An 18,585-nucleotide genomic window follows, 5' to 3' on the forward strand; every position below is an offset into this window, starting at 1 on the left:
GAGGCCATTCAGCCCCTTGAGCCTGTCGAATAGGAACAGGAGGAGGCCATTCAGCCCCTCGAGCCTGTCAAACCGGAACAGGAGGAGGCCATTCAGTCCCTCTAGCCTGTCAAACCGGAACAGGAGGAGTCCATTCAGCCCCTCGAGCCTGTCAAACCGGGACAGGAGGAGGCCATTCAGCCCCTCGAGCCTGTCAAACCGGCACAGGAGGAGACCATTCAGCCCCTTGAGCCTGTCGAACAGGAACAGGGGGAGGCCATTCAGCCCCTCGAGCCTGTCAAACCGGAACAGGAGGAGGCCATTCAGCCCCTCGAGCCTGTCGAACAGGAACAGGAGGAGGCCATTCAGCCCATCGAGCCAGTCAAACAGGAACAGGAGGAGGCCATTCAGCCCCTTGAGCCTGTCAAACAGGAACAGGAGGAGGCCATTCAGTCCCTCGAGCCCGTTACACTGGAACAGGAGGCCATTCAGCCCCTCGAGCCTGTTACACAGGAGGAGGCCATTCAGCCCCTCGAGTATGTTACACAGGAACAGGAGGAGGCCATTCAGCCCCTCGAGCATGTTGCACAGGAACAGGAGGAGGCCATTCAGCCCCTCAAGCTTGTTACACTGGAACAGGAGGCCATTCAGCCCCTCGAGCCTGTTACAATGGAACAGGAGGACATTCAGCCCCTCAAGCCTGTTACACAGGAACAGGTAGAGGCCATTCATTCCCTTGATCCAGTTACACAGGAACAGCTAATTTATTATTAATGTTTCATGTGATGTGCTTGCTCTGAAATAAATTGTTAAAAATTTTAACCTGCATTGGCCGGGAATCGAACCCGGGTCTCCCGCGTGGCAGGCGAGAATTCTACCCCTGAACCACCAATGCTGACAGTGACAATAAAACCCATTTTCCAGTAGCTACAATTTATTTTTGACTTTTGTTAATAGAAGCGAGGACACTGCGGTAAAATAAAAAGCGAAATGCAGCAGATGCTGGATCTGAAATTGTTCATTAAATGTTGGAAACACTCCACAGGTCAGGGAACATCTGTGGAGAGAAAAACACAGGGTTAACCTTTCAGGTCCATGAGCTCTCGGTAGAACTAAGATTTTGCAGCTTTGTCGGTCCCGTGTGAGTTTACTTCCAAACTTTTTAAACTGCTCAAAAATTACGAAACTAACCTTCCCTCGAAATATAAATGGCCTGTACGGGGATCGAACCCGCGACCATTGGCGTTATTAGCACCACTCTCTAACCAACTGAGCTAACCGGCCCATCTGTAAGGTTCATCTATAATACCGTCCCTGTTTCTGGTCTTTGCCAGCTAAGTCACTTTGTCTTTGAAGGCTGTAAAAGAAGGACTTGCATTTCTACAGGGCTTTCACGACCTCAGGACATCCTAAAGTGCTTTACAGCCAATGAATACTTTTTGAACTGTTTTGCATCTGTGACAGGTAGATTGGTCAGGAGGAGGTCAAGTAGGTTTTCCCCTCGTGTTGGTTCCCTCACCACCTGCCGCAGGCCCAGACTGGCAGCCATATCCTTCAGGACTCGAACAACTCGGTCAGTAGTGCTGCTACCGAGCCACTCTTGGTGATGGGCATTGAGGCCCCCCACCCAGAGTACATTCTGTGCCCTTGCTGCCTTCAGTGCTTCTTCCAAGTGGTGTTCAACATGGAGGAGTATTGATTCATCAGCTGAGGGAGGGTGGTAGGTGGTAATCAGCAGGAGGTTTCCTTGCCCATGATGTTCCTGTGTAACAGGCTTGAGGGGCTGAATGGCTTCCTCCTTTTCCTGCATAACAGGCTTAACAGGCTGAATAGCCTCCTCCTGTTCCTGCATAACAGGCTCGAGGGGCTGAATGGCCTCCTCCTGTTCCTGCATAACAGGCTCGAGGTGCTGAATGGCCTCCTCCTGTTCCAGTGATACAGACTCGAGGGGCTGATTGGCCTCCTCCAGTTCCTGTATAACAGGCTTGTGGGGCTGAATGGACTCTTCCTATTTATGTGTAACAGACTCGAGGGGCTGAATGGCCTCCTCCTGTTCCTGTGTAAAAGGCTTGAGGGGCTGAATGGCTTCCTCCTTTTCCTGCATAACAGGCTTAACAGGCTGAATAGCCTCCTCCTGTTCCTGCATAACAGGCTCGAGGGGCTGAATGGCCTCCTCCTGTTCCTGTATGATAGGCTCGATGGGCTGAATGGCCTCTTCCTATTTATGTGTAACAGACTCAAGGGGCTGAATGGCCTCCTCCTGTTCCTGTGTAACAGGCTTAAGGGGCTGAATGGCTTCCTCCTTTTCCTGCATAACAGGCTTAACAGGCTGAATAGCCTCCTCCTGTTCCTGCATAACAGGCTCGAGGGGCTGAATGGCCTCCTCCTGTTCCAGTGATACTGGCTTGAGGTGCTGAATGGCTTCCTCCTTTTCCTGCATAACAGGCTTAACAGGCTGAATAGCCTCCTCCTGTTCCTGCATAACAGGCTCGAGGGGCTGAATGGCCTCCTCCTGTTCCTGTATGATAGGCACGATGGGCTGTATGGCCTCTTCCTATTTATGTGTAACAGACTCAAGGGGCTGAATGGCCTCCTCCTGTTCCTGTGTAACAGGCTTGAGGGGCTGAATGGCTTCCTCCTTTTCCTGCATAACAGGCTTAACAGGCTGAATAGCCTCCTCCTGTTCCTGCATAACAGGCTCGAGGGGCTGAATGGCCTCCTCCTGTTCCAGTGATACAGGCTTGAGGGGCTGAATGGCTTCCTCCTTTTCCTGCATAACAGGCTTAACAGGCTGAATAGCCTCCTCCTGTTCCTGCATAACAGGCTCGAGGGGCTGAATGGCCTCCTCCTGTTCCTGTATGATAGGCTCGATGGGCTAAATGGCCTCTTCCTGTTTATGTGTAACATACCCGAGGAGCTGATTGGCCTCCTCCTGCTCCTTTACAACAGACTCGAAGGGCTGAATGGCCTCCTCCTGTTCCTGTATAACAGACTCAAGGGACTGAATGGCCTCCTCCTGTTCCTGTGTAACAGGCTCAAGGGGCTGAATGGCATCCTCCTGTGCATGTATAACAGCCTCGAGGGGCTGAATGGCCTCCTCCTGTTCATGTATAACGGGCTTGAGGGGCTGAATGGCCTCCTCCTATTCCTGTGTAACCGGCTCGAGGGGCTGAATGGCCTCCTCCTGTTCCTGTCTAACAGGCTTGAGGGGCTGAATGGCTTCCTCCTTTTCCTGTATAACACGCTCGACAGGCTGAATAGCCTCCTCCTGTTCCTGTATAACAGGCTCGTGTGTCTGAATTGTCTCCTCTTGTTCCTGTGTAACAGGCTTGAGGGGCTGAATGGCCTCCTCCTGTTACTGTGTAACAGGCTTGAGGGGCTGAATGGCATCCTCCTGTGCATGTATAACAGGCTCGAGGGGCTGAATGGCCTCCTCCTGTTCATGTATAACAGGCTTGAGGGGCTGAATGGCCTCCTCCTGTTCCCGTATAACAGACTCGTGTGTCTGAATTGCCTCCTCCTGTTCCAGTGTAGCAGGCTTGAGGGACTGAATGTCCTCCTCCTGTTCATGTGTGGCAGGTTTGAGGGGTTGAATGGCCTCCTGCTGCTCCTGTGAAACAGACTCGTGGGTCTGAATTGCCTCCTCCTGTTCCTTTATAACAGACTCGTTGGTCTGAATTGCCTTCTCCTGTTCCTTTATAACTGGATCATGGGTCTGTTTTGCCTCCTCTTCATCCTATGTAACAGGTTCGAGGGGCTGAATGGAGTTCTACTGTTCTTGTACAGATCTTGTATCGCTGAACGGCTTCCTCCTGTCCAATGCAACAGGCTCGAGGCGTTAAAGGCCTCCTCTTGTCCCTGTGCAACAGGCTCGAGGGGCTGAATGGCCTCCTCCTCTTCCTGTATAACAGGCTAAAGGGGCTGAATGGCCTCCTCCAATTCCTGTGTAAAAGGGTCATGGGACTGAATGGTCTCCTCCTGTTCCTATGTAAAACGGCCATGGGACTGAATGGCCTCCTCCTGCTCCTGTGTAACTGACTCAGGGGTTGAGAGTACTCAGAGGGAAAGTGCCGGGGCGGTAGTTTCCCTTCTCTGAATTACCGATTTACTGCAAAATGTACCGTCAGTGGAGGAACCACCGAACCCTGACCCAAAATCCGACTCTGGTGGGACTCGAACCCACAACCTTTGAATGCCTTAATCTGTCATGCAACTAGAAGTCCAATGCGCTATCCATTGCGCAACAGAGCCAATTACATAAAGTTTTATTACAAAAGCAAAATAGTGTTGATGCTGGAAATCTTAATTATAAACAGGTGAAATGCTGGAAACACTCTGCAGGTCAGGCAGCATTCCATGTCTGTTTAAAAGGGGTCTACTTTCAGTCCCGGTTTATTCTGTGTCTGTTTAAAAGGGACATGCTGTCAGTCCCGGATTATTCTGTGTCTGTTTAAAAGGGATGTGCTGTCAGTCCCGGGTCATTCTGTGTCTGTTTAAAAGGGACATGCTTTCAGTCCCGGATTATTCTGTGTCTGTTTAAAAGGGATGTGCTGTCAGTCCCGGATTATTCTGTGTCTGTTTAAAAGGGATGTACTGTCAGTCCAGGATCACTCTGTGTCTGTTTAAAAGGAATGTGCTGTCAGTCCCGGGTCATTCTGAGTCTGTTTAAAAGGGATGTGCTGTCAGTCCCGGATCATTCTGTGTCCGTTTAAAAGGGATGTGCTGTTAGTCCCGGATCATTCTGTGTCTGTTTAAAAGGGATGTGCTGTAAGTCCCTGGTCATTCTGTATCTGTTTAAAAGGGATGTGCTGTCAGTCCCGGATCATTCTGTGTCTGATTAAAACGGGTGTTACATAATATTATAGAGTCTGCCCCACAGAAACAGTCCATTTGCACGAACTGGTCTCCACACGAGGCTCCTCCTTCTCTATTTCTCCTCACCCCCCAAATAAAACTAGAAGCAGTAATGGTAACCATGAAACTATCGGATTGTCGGAAAAACCCATCTGGTTCACTAATGTCTTTCAGGGAAAGAAATCTGCCGTCCTTACCCGGTCTGGCCTTTGTATGACTCCAGTCCCATAGCAATGTGGTTGATTCTTAACTGCCCTCTGACATGGCCTAGCAAGCCACTCATTTGTAACAAACCGCTATGAAACAAAATAATAAAAATGAAGCTGGGCGGACCACCTGGCCTGATCCATATCAGCCTCCTCCTGAGGTCCCCACCATCACAGAAGCCAGTCTTCAGCCAATTCGATTCACTCCACGTGATATCAAGAAAAGGCCGAGCACACTGGATACAGCAATGGCTCTGGGCCCTGACAACACCCCGGCTATCATACTGAAGACTTGTGCTCCAGCCAAGCTGTTCTAGTACAGCTAAAACACTGGCATGTAGCCAACAATGTGGAAGACTGCCCAGGTATGTCCTGTCCACACAAAGCAGGACAACTCCAATCCAGCCAATTACCGCCCCATCAGTCTACTCTCTACTCTCAATCATCAGCAAAGTAATGGAAGGTTTCATCCACAGTGCTGTAAAGTGGCACTTACTGACCAATAACCTGTTCATTGATGCCTGGCTTGGGTTCTGCCAAGAGCACTCGGCTCCCGACTTCATTAAAACCTTGGTCCAACATGAACAAAGGAGCTGACCACCAACATCCTGGGGGTTACCATTGACCATAAATACTGTGACAACAAGAGAAGCTCAGAGGCTAGGCATTCTGCGTCGGGTGTCTCACCTCCTGACTCCCGAAAGCCTTTCTACCATCTACAAGGCACAAGTAAGGAGTGTGATGGAATACTCTCCACTTGCCTGGATGAGTGCAGCTCCAACAACACTCAAGAAGTTCGACACCATCCAGGACAATGCAGCCTGCTTGATTGGCGCCCAATCCACCACCTTAAACATTCACTCCCTCCACCACCGGCGCACCGTGGCTGCAGTGCGTACCATCTACAAGATGCACTGCAGCAACTCACCAAGGCTTCTTCAGCAGCACCTGCCAAACACGCAACCTCTTCCACCTAGAAGGACAAGTGCAGCAGGCGCATGGGAACACCCCCACCTCCAAGTTCCCCTCCAAGTCACACACCATTCTGACTTAGAAGTATATTGCCGATCCTTCATCGTCGCTGGGTCAAAATCTTGGAACTCCCTCCCTAACAGCACTGTGGGAGCACCTTCACCACACGGACTGCAGCGGTTCAAGAAGGCGGCTCACCACCACCTTCTCAAGGGGCAATTAGGGATGGGCATTTAATGCTGGCCTTGCCAGCGCACCCACATCCCATAAACGAATTTTAAAAATCCTATCAGCATATCCTTCTATTCCTTTCTCCCTTCCTCTTAAATGCATCCAGTAGAGTTCGCCTCAACTACTGCATTCTCAGCGCTCTTTGGCCAAAGAAGTTAACCCTGAATTCCCTGCTGGATTTATCGGTGAGTATTTATGACCTGTCTTCTCTGAGCTAGTTCCTGACTCACTCACAGTAGGAAGCATTTTCTCCCTGCTAATGTGCAGCTGCGATGGCCGAGTGGTTAAGGCGTTGGACTCGAAATTCAATGGGGTTTCCCCGCGCAGGTTCGAACCCTGCTCGCAGCGACTTTGATGCAAATTCTTTATTTTATTTCATCGGCTCCTTGTGGCGATCACTGGCCCCGAAATTGATCAGATTTCCCTCCACTGCACTTCATTACACTGATTAACCCAAAGTTCCAATTGAAACACTAATAATTTATCGGCATCAATTAGATATTGTGGATTTGTTGGGAACTAGTGAGCAAAACACACACAAAGCAGCATCAAAAATACTAATTAATAAAGAGCCCTGCAGTGTTTGGTATGGAATCACATTCAGCGACTAAGTGGGAACACGATTTGGTTTTATAAAACAGAACACGAATTAAAAAGTGTTTAAAAAACCGTGGCAGGACTCGAACCTGCAATATTCTGATAACCTCAGAATTAATACCGAAGTCTGACACCTTATCCATTAGGCCATGCGACCAGTTGGAGTAATGTGTAGGTCAGCGCCATCTGTGGACAGATAGACACAGGGTCAACCTTCCAGTTCCTTGAGTTCTCGGCAGAACTAAGGCTTTGCAGCTTTGCTTCAAAGTATTACAGCTCCAATCTTTTCAGCAAATAGCAAAATTAAGAAACTACCCACACCATCAAAAAGTAAGTGGCCTGTACAGGGATCAAACCCGCGACCTTGGCGTTATTAACATCATGCTCTAACCTACTGAGCTAACCGGCCTTCTTTAACTCTTTTTGCTGTTAAATTCAATTTATGTTGATATTTGGTTTTTGTCAATTGTCAGTGCTCCGGTTTCCTCCCACAGTCCAAAGATGTGCGGGTTAGGTTGATTGGCTATGATAAATTGACCCTTAGTGTTAGGGGGATTAAATACGTGGGGTTACGGGGATAGGGTGGGATATGTGTTGGTGTAGGGGTTACAGGGATCGGGTGGGATATGTGTCGGTGCAGGCTCGATGGGCCGAAATGGCCTCTATCTGCACTGTGGGGTTTCTGTGATTCTGTGACTTCGAAGGCTGTAAAAGAAAGACTCTGATTTCTACAGCGCCTTTCACCTGAGGACGTCTCAAAGCGCTTTACAGGCAATGTAGTTGTCGTTGTAGTTGTAGTCACTGTTGTAATGTCGGAAAAACAGCAGCAGCCAATTTGTGCACAGCAAGCTCCCACAATGTGATAATCGAGGATCACCTGTTTTAGTGATGTTGATTTGAGGATAAATATTGGCGACAGGACACCGGGGTAAACCTCATCACCCCCTGCTCTTCTTCCAATAGTGCCATGGGATCTTTTATGTCCACCCGAGAGGGCAGAGGGGGCCTCAGTTTTGGAATTGTATTCCACCACAATCTGTAACCTTATGGACCGGCATATCCCTCACCCTACCATTAGCATCAAGACAGGGGACCAACCCTGGTTCAATGAGGAGTGTAGAAGAGCATTTCAGGAGCAGCACCAGGCGTACTGAAAATGAGCTGCCAACCTCATGAAGTTACAACACAGGACTACACACATTCTAAGCTATGGAAACAGCATGTGTAGACAGAGCGAAGCGATCCAACAACCAACGGATCAGATCAAAGCTGTGCAATCCTGCCACATCCAGTCGTGACTATTTTAATTTAATGCAATTTGTTCCTAGGACTTGGGCATCGCTGGCAAGACCAGCATTAATTGCCCATCACTAACTGCCCTTGAGAAGGTGGTAGTGAGAAGCCCTCTTGATCCGCTGCAGTCAATGTGGTGAAGGTACTCCAATAGTACTGTTAGGGAGGGATTTCCAGGATTTTATCCTAGCGACGATGAAGTTATGGTGATATATTTTCACGTCGGGATGCTGTGTAACTTGGAGGGGAACTTGGAGGTGATGGTGTTCCCATGCACTTGCTGCCCTTATAAGAACATAAGAACATAAGAAATAGGAGCGGGAGTAGGCCATTTGGCCCCTCGAGCCTGCTCCACCATTCAATAAGGTCATGGCTGATCTGATCTTGGCCTCAACTCCACTTTTCTGCCTGTTCCCCCTTAACCCTTGACTCTCCGATAGTTCAACAATCTGTCTATCTCAGCCTTGAATATAATCAATGATTCAGGCTCCACAGCTCCCTGGGGTAGATAATTCCAAAGATTCACAACCCTCTGAGAGAAGAAATTCCTCCTCATCTGCGTCTTAAATGGACAAATCCTTATTCTGAAACTATGCCACCTGATTCTAGATTCCCCCATGAGGGAAAACACCCTCTCAGCATCTACCCTGTCAAGCCCCCTCAGAATCTGATATTTTTCAATAAGATCACCTCTCATTCGTCTAACCCCCAATGAGTATAGGCCCAACCTGCTCAACCTTTCCTCATAAGACAATCCCTTCATCCCAGGAATCAACCTAGAGAACCTTCTCTGAACTGTCTCCAATGCAAGTATATCCCTCCTTAAATAAGGAGAACAAAAATGTATGCAGTACTCTCGGCGTGGTCTCACCTGTACAGTTGTAGCAAGACTTCCCTACTTTTATACTCCATGCCCCTTGCAATAAAGGCCAACATTCCATTTGTCTACTTAATTACTGCATGCTAACTTTTTGTGTTTCATGTACGAGGACACCCAGATCCCTCTTAACCGCAGCATTCTTTAGTCTCTCTCCATTTTAATAATATTTTGCTTTTCTATTCCCTCCACGGCCTCGCCCCTACCTATCTCTGTAATGTCCTTTAGCCCCACAACCCCCTGAGATATCTGTGCTCCTCCAGTCCTGCCCTCTTGAGCATCCCTGATTATAATCGCTCAACCTTCCTGTTGCCCTAAGCTTTGGAATTCCCAGCTAAACCTGTCCACCTCTCTTTCCTCCTTTAAGACGCTCCTTGCAACCTATCTCTTTGACCAAGCTTTTGGTCACCTGCCCTAATTTCTCCTTATGTGGATTGTTGTCAAATGTTTTGTCTGAAAATACTCCTGTGCAGCGCCTTATGATGTTTTACTACGTTAAAGGTGCTATATAAATGCAAATTTTGTTTGGTAATGGTGGTGGCGGATTCGGTGATGGTCATGCTGTTGAATGTGAAGGGGCGGTGGTTAGACTTTCGCTTGTTGGAGCTGGCCATTGCCTGGCACTTGTGTTGGCTGTTGTCATGTGTGGCACACAGTGACATATGTACAGTATTTGCCGATCGGATAGTGTATGTTTGACAACTGCAGGTTATATGCTGAAAGATTAATGAAGGAAATTGTCAGCTAGAGTCTCAAAAATATAAGCTTATACACATAAAACAAACCCGACGACCGGTTAGCTCAGTTGGTTAGAGCATGGTGCTAATAAAGCCAAGGTCGTGGGTTCGATCCCTCTACAGGCCATTTGCTTTTTGGTAGAGAGGATAGTTTCTTGATTTTGCTATTTGTTGAAAAGTTTGGATGGAAACTCACACGGGACCTGCAATACTTTGAAGCAAAGCTGGAAATCCTGAGTTATGACCTGCGGAGCGTTTCCAACATTAAATGAACAATTCCAGATCCATCGGGATTTCTCGTATTTCAATCAGTGAACGGTTCACAGCTGCTGATTGGTTTGGAGTGCAAAGAATAGAACTGAAATAAATACAATCCCGGGGTTTAATCACTCATTATTAACATACCGCCAGAAACAGACCATTCGGTCCAAACAGTCCATGCCGCCGTTTATGCTTCACTCGAGCCTCCTCCAGTCTTTCCTCATCTAAATCTATCAGCTATCTATTCACTTCTCCCTCATTTGCTTACCTAGCCTCCCTTTAAATGCATCTAAACTATTCGCTTCAACCACTCCCTGTGGTAGCGAGTTCCACATTCTCACCACTCTCTGGGTAAAGAAGTTTCTGCTGAATTCCCGATTGGATTTCTTGCTGACTATCTTATATTGATGGCCTCCAGTTCTGCTCTTCTCCACAAGTGGAAACATTCTCTCTGTATTCACTCTGTAAAAACCTTTCATAATTTTAAAGATCCCTATTAGCTCACTTCTCAGCCTTTTTTCAAGAGTAAAGGGACCCAGCCTGTTAATCCTTTCCTGATAAGTAAACCTTCGCATTTCTGGTATCATCCTTGTAAATCTTCTCTGTAGCCTTGGTCTAACCAAGGTTTGTTACTGGTTTAGCATAATTTCCCTACTTTTCAATTCTATCCCTCGATAAATAAACCGTAGTGCTTAGTTGGCTTTATATATGGCCTTGTTAACCTGTGTAACAACTTTCAGTGATTTGTGTATTTGTACTCCGAGATCCCTTTGTTCCTCTACCCCACCTAGACTCGCACCCTCCAAGAAATAAGTGACCTCCGTATTCTTCCTAACATAATGAAATACGTCACACTTATTTGTGTTGAAATTCATTTGCCAATTCCATGCCCATTCTATAAGTTTATTAATGTCCTCCTGTAACTTGTTGCAGTCCTCCTCAGTATTGACTATCCCTCCCAATTTGGTGTCATCCGCAAATTTATAAATTGTGTTTCTGATTACTAAGTCTAAATCGTTAATACAAATTGCGAACAGCAGTGGCTCCAGCTCTGATACTTGTGGAACACCACTACACACAGTCTGCCACTGTGAATAAGCTACCCGGTAGTCGGACTATCTGCCTTCTCTGCTTAAACCAGCCAGTAATCCAGTCCGCTACTTCTCGCCTGACTCTGAATTCTCTGACCTTGTTCATCAGTCTATTATGGGGTACATTATCGAAGGCCTTCTGAAAATCCAGATAAATTACATCTACTGCATTACCATTGTCTACTCTCCCTGTTGGTTTGGAGTGCAAAGAATGAGACTGAAATGGCATCGGCCACCTCCAGTTCCCTGCTCCCCTCACCCACTCCAACCTAACTCCCTCTGAACTTGCAGCACTCCGTTCTCTCCGATCCAACCCTAACATTGTCATTAAACCTGCTGACAAAGGTGGTGCTGTTGTTGTTTTGAGAACCGTCCTCTAACATCCGGAGGCTGAACGGCAACTCACTGACACCTCCTCCTACCTTCAGCCTGGACCATGACCCCACTACTGAACATCAAGCAATTGTTTCCATGACTGTCACTGACCTCATCTCCTCTGGAGATCTGCCCCCCATGGCCGCCAACCTCTCAGTTCCTCAACACCGCACTGCCCACTTCTACATCCTTCCCAAGATCCACAAACAGGACTGCCCTGGTTGACCAATTGTTGCAGCCTGTTCTTGCTCCACAGAACTCATTTCTTCCTATCATCACTCTATTTTTTCTCGACTTGTCCAGTCCCTTACCACCTACATGCGCGACTCTTCCAACACCCTCCGTACTTTAACAGTTTCCAGTTTCCTCGCCCCAAACGTTTCCTTTCCACTCTGGATGTCCATTCCCTCTGCACCTCCATCCACCACCAGGACGGCCTTAAGTGGCTCCACTTCTTCCTTGAAAAGAGGCCCCACCAGTCCCCATCCACCACCGCCCTCGTCTGCCTGCCTGAACTTGCTCTCACATTGTACAACTTCTCCTTTGATTGCACTCATTTCCTCCAAATTAAAGGTGTTGCTATGGGTACCTGCATGGGCCCTAGCTATGCCTGCATTTTTGTGGGATATGTGGAACATTCTTTGTTCCAGTCCTATTCAGGTTCTCTTTTTCCGGTACATCAATGGCTGTATTGGTGCTGTTTCCTGCACTCGCCCTGAACTAGTTAATTTCTTTCACATTGCTTCCAATTTCCACCCTTCCCTCTCCTTCACGTGGTCCATCTCCAACTCTTCCCTTCCCTTCCTCGACTTCTCTGTCTCCATTTCTGGGGATAGGCTATCGACCAACATTCACTATAAGCCCACTGACTCCCACAGCTACCTGGACCACACTTCCTCCCACCACGCTTGCTGTAAGGACTCATAGAAACATAGAAACATAGAGACATAGAAGATAGGAGCAGGAGTAGGCCATTCGGCCCCTTGAGCCTGCTCCACCATTCAATGAGATCATGGCTGATCATCCAAATTCTGTACCCTGTCCCGGCTTTCTCCCCATATCCCTTGATCCCTTTAGCCTTAAGAAATATATCCAACTCCTTCTTGAATATATTTAATGAATTTGCCTCAACTGCCTTCTGTGGTAGAGAATTCCACAGGTTCACCACTCTCTGGGTGAAGTAATTCCTCCTCATCTCTGTCCAAAATGGCTTACCCCTTATCTTTAGACTGTGACCCCTGGTTCTGGTCTCCCCCGCCATCGGGAACATCCTTACTGCATCTAGTCTGTCTAGTCCTGTTAGAATTTTATAAGTTTCAATGAGATCCCCTCTCATTCTTCTAAACTCCAGCGAGTATTAGCCCAATGGACCCAATCTCTCCTCATACCTCATTCCTGCCTTCCCAGGCATCAGTCTGTTGAATCTTCACTGCTCTCACTCCTTGGCAAGAACATCCTTCCTCAGATAAGGTGACCAAAACTGCACACAATGCGCAAGATGTGGTCTCAATAAGGCCCTGTACAAATGCAGCAAGACCTCCTTGTTCCTGTACTCGAACCCTCTCGCTACGAAGGCCAGCACACCACTTGCCTTCTTAACCGCCTGCTGCACCTGCATGCTTACCTTCAGCGACTGGTGCACAAGGACACCCAGGTCTAGTTGCACTTCCCCTTCTCCCAATCTATTGACGTTCAGATAATAATCTGCCTTCCTGTTTTTGCCACCAAAGTTGACAACCTCGCATTTATCCACATTATACTGCATCGGACATGCTTCTTCCCAATCACCCAACCTGTCCAAATCATAGTGGAGTTTCTCGGCATCCTCCTCACAGCACACATGCCCCCCCAGCTTTGTGTCATCTGCAATCTTGGAGATATTACATCTAGTTCCCTTGTCTAGATCATTAATATATATTGTGAATAGCTGGGGTCCTAGCACCGATCCCTGCGGTACCCCACTAGTCACTGCCTGCCACTCGGAAAAAGACCCGTTTATTCCAACTCTTTGCTTCCTGTCTGCCAACCAGTTCTCTATCCAAGTCCCTCAATCCCATGTGCCTTTACTTTACACGCTAATCTCTTATGTGGGACCTTATCGAAAGCCTTCTGAAAGTCCAAATACACCACATCCGCATAGCATTTTCCCCACTACCGATGTCAGGCTTACCAGTCTATGATTCCCCGTTTTCTCTCTACCGCCTTTTTTGAATAGTGGGGTAACATTAGCTACCCTCCAATCCATGGGAACTGTTCCAGAGTCTATCGAATTTTGGAAGATGACCAGCAATGCATCTACTATTTCTAGGGACACTTCCTTAATTACACTAGGATGTAGATTATCAGTCCCTGGGGATTTATCCATTCCATTCAATTCCATTCTCCCACTTTCTCTGTCTCCGTTGCATCTGTTCTGATGATGCCACCTTCCGTACCAGTGCTTCCGGTATGTCTTCCATTTTCCTCAACTGAGGTCCCCCCTCTACCATGGTTGACATGACACTCGACTGAGTCTGTTCCATTTCCCGCACTACTGCTCTCACCCCTTCCGCTCACTCCCAGAAACATGATTGGGTTCCCCCCTTGTCCTCACCTTTCACCCCACCCGCCTCCACATTCAACGGATCATCCTGCGCCATTTCCACCACCTCCAGCATGATCCCACCACCAAACACATCTTCCCCTCCTCCCTTTCAGCATTTCGAAGGGACCGCTCCCTCCATGACAGCCTGGTCCACTCCTCTATCACCCCAGCACCCCTTCTCCTTTGCCCGGCACCATCCCATGCAAGTGCAGGAGATGCAATACCTGTCCTTTTACCTCCTTCCTTCCCTTCGCCCAGGGCACCAAACACTCCTTCCAGGTGAATCAGCGATTACTTGTACTTCTTACAATTTAGTATACTGTATTCGCTGAATCTACATTGTGACACCAAATGCAGATTGGGTGCCCGCTTTGCAGAACAGTCGGCAAGTGTGACCCCGAGCTTCCGGTCGCCTGTCACTATAATTATCTGCTCCACTCCCTCTCTGATCTCTCCTTCCTTGGCCTGTTGCACTGTTCCAATGAAGCTCTACGTAAGCTCGAGGAACAGCACCTCATCTTTCTATTAGGCACTTTACAGCCTTCTGGACTTAACATCCAGTTCAACAATTTCAGACTATAAATTGGCCCCTGTATTTCTTTTATTTTTTAAATTGCTTCTCGTTTTTCCTCACATGACAGTTGTTAATGTTTCTGCCATAAACTTTCCCACCTCATCTTGAGCCATCTTTTGTTCGTTAACTTGTCCCATGACCTCTCCTTTTGCCTTGCACCATCATCCCTTTTGTAAGTCAATCTCTCCTGCCTTCCATTCTATCACAGACATTCCCTTTGTTCTTACCTCGCCTCCACCCACCCCTGCTTAAAAATCCCTCTTCCCTAACATTTTCCTGTTCTGACGAAGGTTTCGACCTGAAAGGTTAACTCTGTTTCTCCCTCACTCGATGCTGCCTGACCTGCTGAGTGTTTCCAGCATTCTCTGTTGTTACTGAAATGAACACAATGACGGAGTTTAATCACACATTATTAGGATTTGTTTAGTTGATGTTTGTGTGGCCACATGGCCTAATGGATAAGGCGCCTGAGTTCGGTGTAAATTCTGATGCCATCAGAAGATTGCAGGTTCGAGTCCTGCTGCGGTCGTTTTACACACTTATTAATTCGTGATCAACTTTAGAAAAACAAACCGCGTTTCCACTCTTTTCCTTCCAAACATTGCAGGGTTCTTTATTAAATGGAATTTTTACGTGTTGTCTTATGTGTAAATTTCTCACTGAGCTTTGCGAATAGTTTCAAACAAATCCACAATTTCTAATTGATGACAAATTAGTGTTTCCAATTGGAACAACAGCTTTGGGTTATTCAGTGTAATAACGTGCAGTGGAGGGAATTCTGATCAGTGATCTCCACAGTGAACCGATGAAATAAAATAAAGAATTTGCAGTAAAATCGCTACGAGCAGGGTTCGTAACCTGCATGAGGAATCCCCATTGGATTTCAAGTCCAACGCCTTAACCACTCGGCCATCACAACTGTGCAAATGCAACCTTTCAACAGTGAAATGACCTGTGCAAACTATTAGACAACTGCCCTGCACAATATAAATGGAAGGAAGTTGTGTGACAGCTGTCCAGAGGCCTGGTTAGGCCATTGTGTACAGTTCTGCGCACTGCACCTTAGAAAGGATATATTGACCTTGGAGGGAGTGTGGTGCAGATTCACGAGTGTATTGCCAGGGCTCCAAGGGTTAGGCTATGAGCAGAGATCACATAATCTAGGCTTGTATTCCCTGGAATATTGAAGATTAAGGGCAGAGATCATAGAAATACAGAAATTTACACCAGAGAAGGAGGCCATTCGGCCCATCGTGTCTTTGCCGGACGAAAAAGAGATATTTTGCCTAATCCCAATTTCCAGCTCTGGGTCCGTAGCCCTGTAGGTTGCAGCACTTCAAGTACATATCCATAGTGCTTTCTATTAATGTGATCGGTAGTGACTTCCAGATCCGCTCCACTCTCTGTGTGAAAATGGTTGTTGTCAACTCCTCTTTAATCATTTTACCAGTTAATTTAAATCTACGCCCCAGATCATTGACATTTCTGCTAAAGGAAATAGGTCCTTCCTATCCACTGTATCTTGGCCCCTCAGAATTTTATGCACCTCAATTATGTCTCCACTCCACCTCCTCTGCTCCAAAGATAACAACCCAACCCTATCCAATCTTTACTTATTGCTAAAATTTTCCAGTCCTGGCAACATCCTGGTAAATCTCCTCTGTACCCTGTCGAGTGCAATCACATCTTTCCTGTACTGTGGAGACCAAAGCTGTCTGCAGTACTCTAGCTGTGGCCTAACTAGTGATTTATACTGTTCAAGCATAACCACCCTGTTGTTGAATTCTATGCCTTGGCTAATAGAAACATAGAAAGATAGAAGATAGGAGCAGGAGTAGGCCGTTCGGCCCCTCGAGCCTGCTCCACCATTCAATGCGATCATGGCTGATCATCCAAATTCAGTACCCGGTCCCTGCTTTCTCCCCATATCCCTTGATCCCTTTAGCCTTAAGAAATATATCCAACTCCTTCTTGAATATATTTCATGAATTGGCCTCAACTATCTTCTGTGGTAGATAATTCCACAGGTTCACCACTCTCTGGGTGAAGAAATTCCTCCTCATCTCTGTCCTAAATGGCTTACCCCTTATCCTTAGACTGTGGCCCCTGGTTCTGGACTCCCTGACCATCGGGAACATCCTTCCTGCATCTAATCTGTCTAGTCCTGTCAGAATTTTATAAGTTTCAATGAGATCCCCTCTCATTCTTCTAAACTCCAGTGAGTATAAGCTCAATCGACCCAATCTCTCCTCATACATCATTCCTGGCATCCCAGCTATCTGCCTGGTGAATCTTTGCTGAACTCCTTCCATGGCAAGAACATCCTTCCTCAGATAAGGCGACGAAAACTGCACACAATACTCAAGATGTGGTCTCACCAAGGCCCTGTACAACTGCAGTAAGACATCCTTGTTCCTGTACACAAACCCTCTCGCTATGAAGGCCAACATACCATTTGCCTTCTTAACCGCCTGCCGCCTAATAAAGGAAAATATTTCCTTGGACTTTTTAACTAATAATAAAAACAGAAAATGCTGGAGATATTCAGCAGGCAATCATAAGGTCAGAATTGGGAATGTTCGCTGATGATGGCACACTGTTCAGCACCATTCGAGACTCGTCAGATACTGATGCAGTCCGTGTCCATATGCAGCAAGACCTGGACAACATTCAGACTTGGGCTGACAAGTGGCAAGTAACATTCGCACCATACAAGTACCAGGCAATGACCATCTCCTACAAGCGAGACTACAACCATCTCCCCTTGACATGCAATGGCATTACCATCGCTGAATCCCCCACTATCAACATCCTGGGGGTTACCATTGATCAGAAACTGAACTGGACCAGCCATATAAATACTGTGGCTCCAAGAGCAGGCCAGAGGCTGGGAATTCTGCGGCGAGTGTCTCACCGCCTGACCCCCAAAGCCTTTCCACCATCTACAAGGCACAAGTCAGGAGTGTGGCGGAATACTCTCCACTTGCCTGGATGAGTGCTGCTTCAACAACACTCAAGAAGCTCGACACCATTCAGGATAAAGCAGCCCGCTTGATTGGCACTCCTTCCACCACCTTCAACGTTCACCCCCTCCACCACCGGTGCACTGTGGCTGCAGTGTGTACCATCCACAAGATGCACTGCAGCAACTCGCCAAGGCTTCTTCAACAGCACCTTCCAAACCCGCGACCTCTACCACTTAGAAGGACAAGGGCAGCAGACGCATGGGAACATCGCCACCTACAAGTTCCCCTCCAAGCCACACACCAGCCTGACTTGGAAATGTATCGCCGTTCCTTCACTGTCGCTTGGCCAAAATCCTGGAACTCCCTTCCTAACAGCATTGTGTGTGTACCTACGCCATATGGACTGCAGCGGTTTAAGAAGGCGGCTCACCACCATCTTCTCAAGGGCAATTAGCGATGGGCACTAAATGCAGGCCTAGCCAGCGACGCCCACATACCATCAATGAATAAAAAAAAATAATCTCAAATAATGACCACCTTATCTACCTGCACTGCTACCTTCCTGGACCTGTGGACATGCACTCCAATGTCCCTCTGTTCTTTTACACTTCTCAATATCCTACCATTTATTGTTTATTCCTTTGTCCTGTTAGCCCTCTCCTAATGCATTACCTCTCACTTCCACGTTTTGAATTCCATTTGACACATTTCTGCCCACCTGACCAATTCATTGTTAACGTCCTGCAGTCTGGAACTTTCTTCCTCACTAACAACCACATGGACAATGTTTATATAACATCGGCAAACTTCTTAATCCTACATTGAAGTCTAAATCAGTGATATATAACACAAAAAGCACCGGACCTTGTACTGAGCCATCCCGAATCCCACTGAACAGCCTTCCAGTCACAAAAACACTCATCGACCACTTCCCTTTGCTTCCAACTTGCCACATTCCTTGGATCATTTGGGCGTTTACCTGTCTTAC

General features: G+C 47.3%; 3 non-coding genes across 3 annotated transcripts; 1 reads left to right on the forward strand and 2 right to left on the reverse strand.

Moving 5' to 3' along the window:
• Nucleotides 1-803: 803 nt before the first annotated feature.
• trnag-gcc (transfer RNA glycine (anticodon GCC)) lies at nucleotides 804-874 on the reverse strand. Its single transcript has one exon. It is a non-coding gene; the product is annotated as a tRNA-Gly (tRNA).
• A 3,263-nt stretch (nucleotides 875-4,137) lies between these two features.
• On the reverse strand, nucleotides 4,138-4,230 carry trnar-ucu (transfer RNA arginine (anticodon UCU)). Its single transcript has 2 exons — nucleotides 4,194-4,230; nucleotides 4,138-4,173 (listed from the first exon to the last, which is right to left on the reverse strand). It is a non-coding gene; the product is annotated as a tRNA-Arg (tRNA).
• Nucleotides 4,231-6,508: 2,278 nt separating this feature from the next.
• trnas-cga (transfer RNA serine (anticodon CGA)) lies at nucleotides 6,509-6,590 on the forward strand. The gene has a single exon. It is a non-coding gene; the product is annotated as a tRNA-Ser (tRNA).
• The last annotated feature ends 11,995 nt before the right edge of the window (nucleotides 6,591-18,585 follow it).

This window comes from Somniosus microcephalus, unplaced genomic scaffold, assembly GCF_052327205.1.
Source record: "Somniosus microcephalus isolate GS21.2 unplaced genomic scaffold, FLI_Smic_1.0 unresolved_chr8, whole genome shotgun sequence".
Classification (NCBI taxonomy): domain Eukaryota; kingdom Metazoa; phylum Chordata; class Chondrichthyes; order Squaliformes; family Somniosidae; genus Somniosus; species Somniosus microcephalus.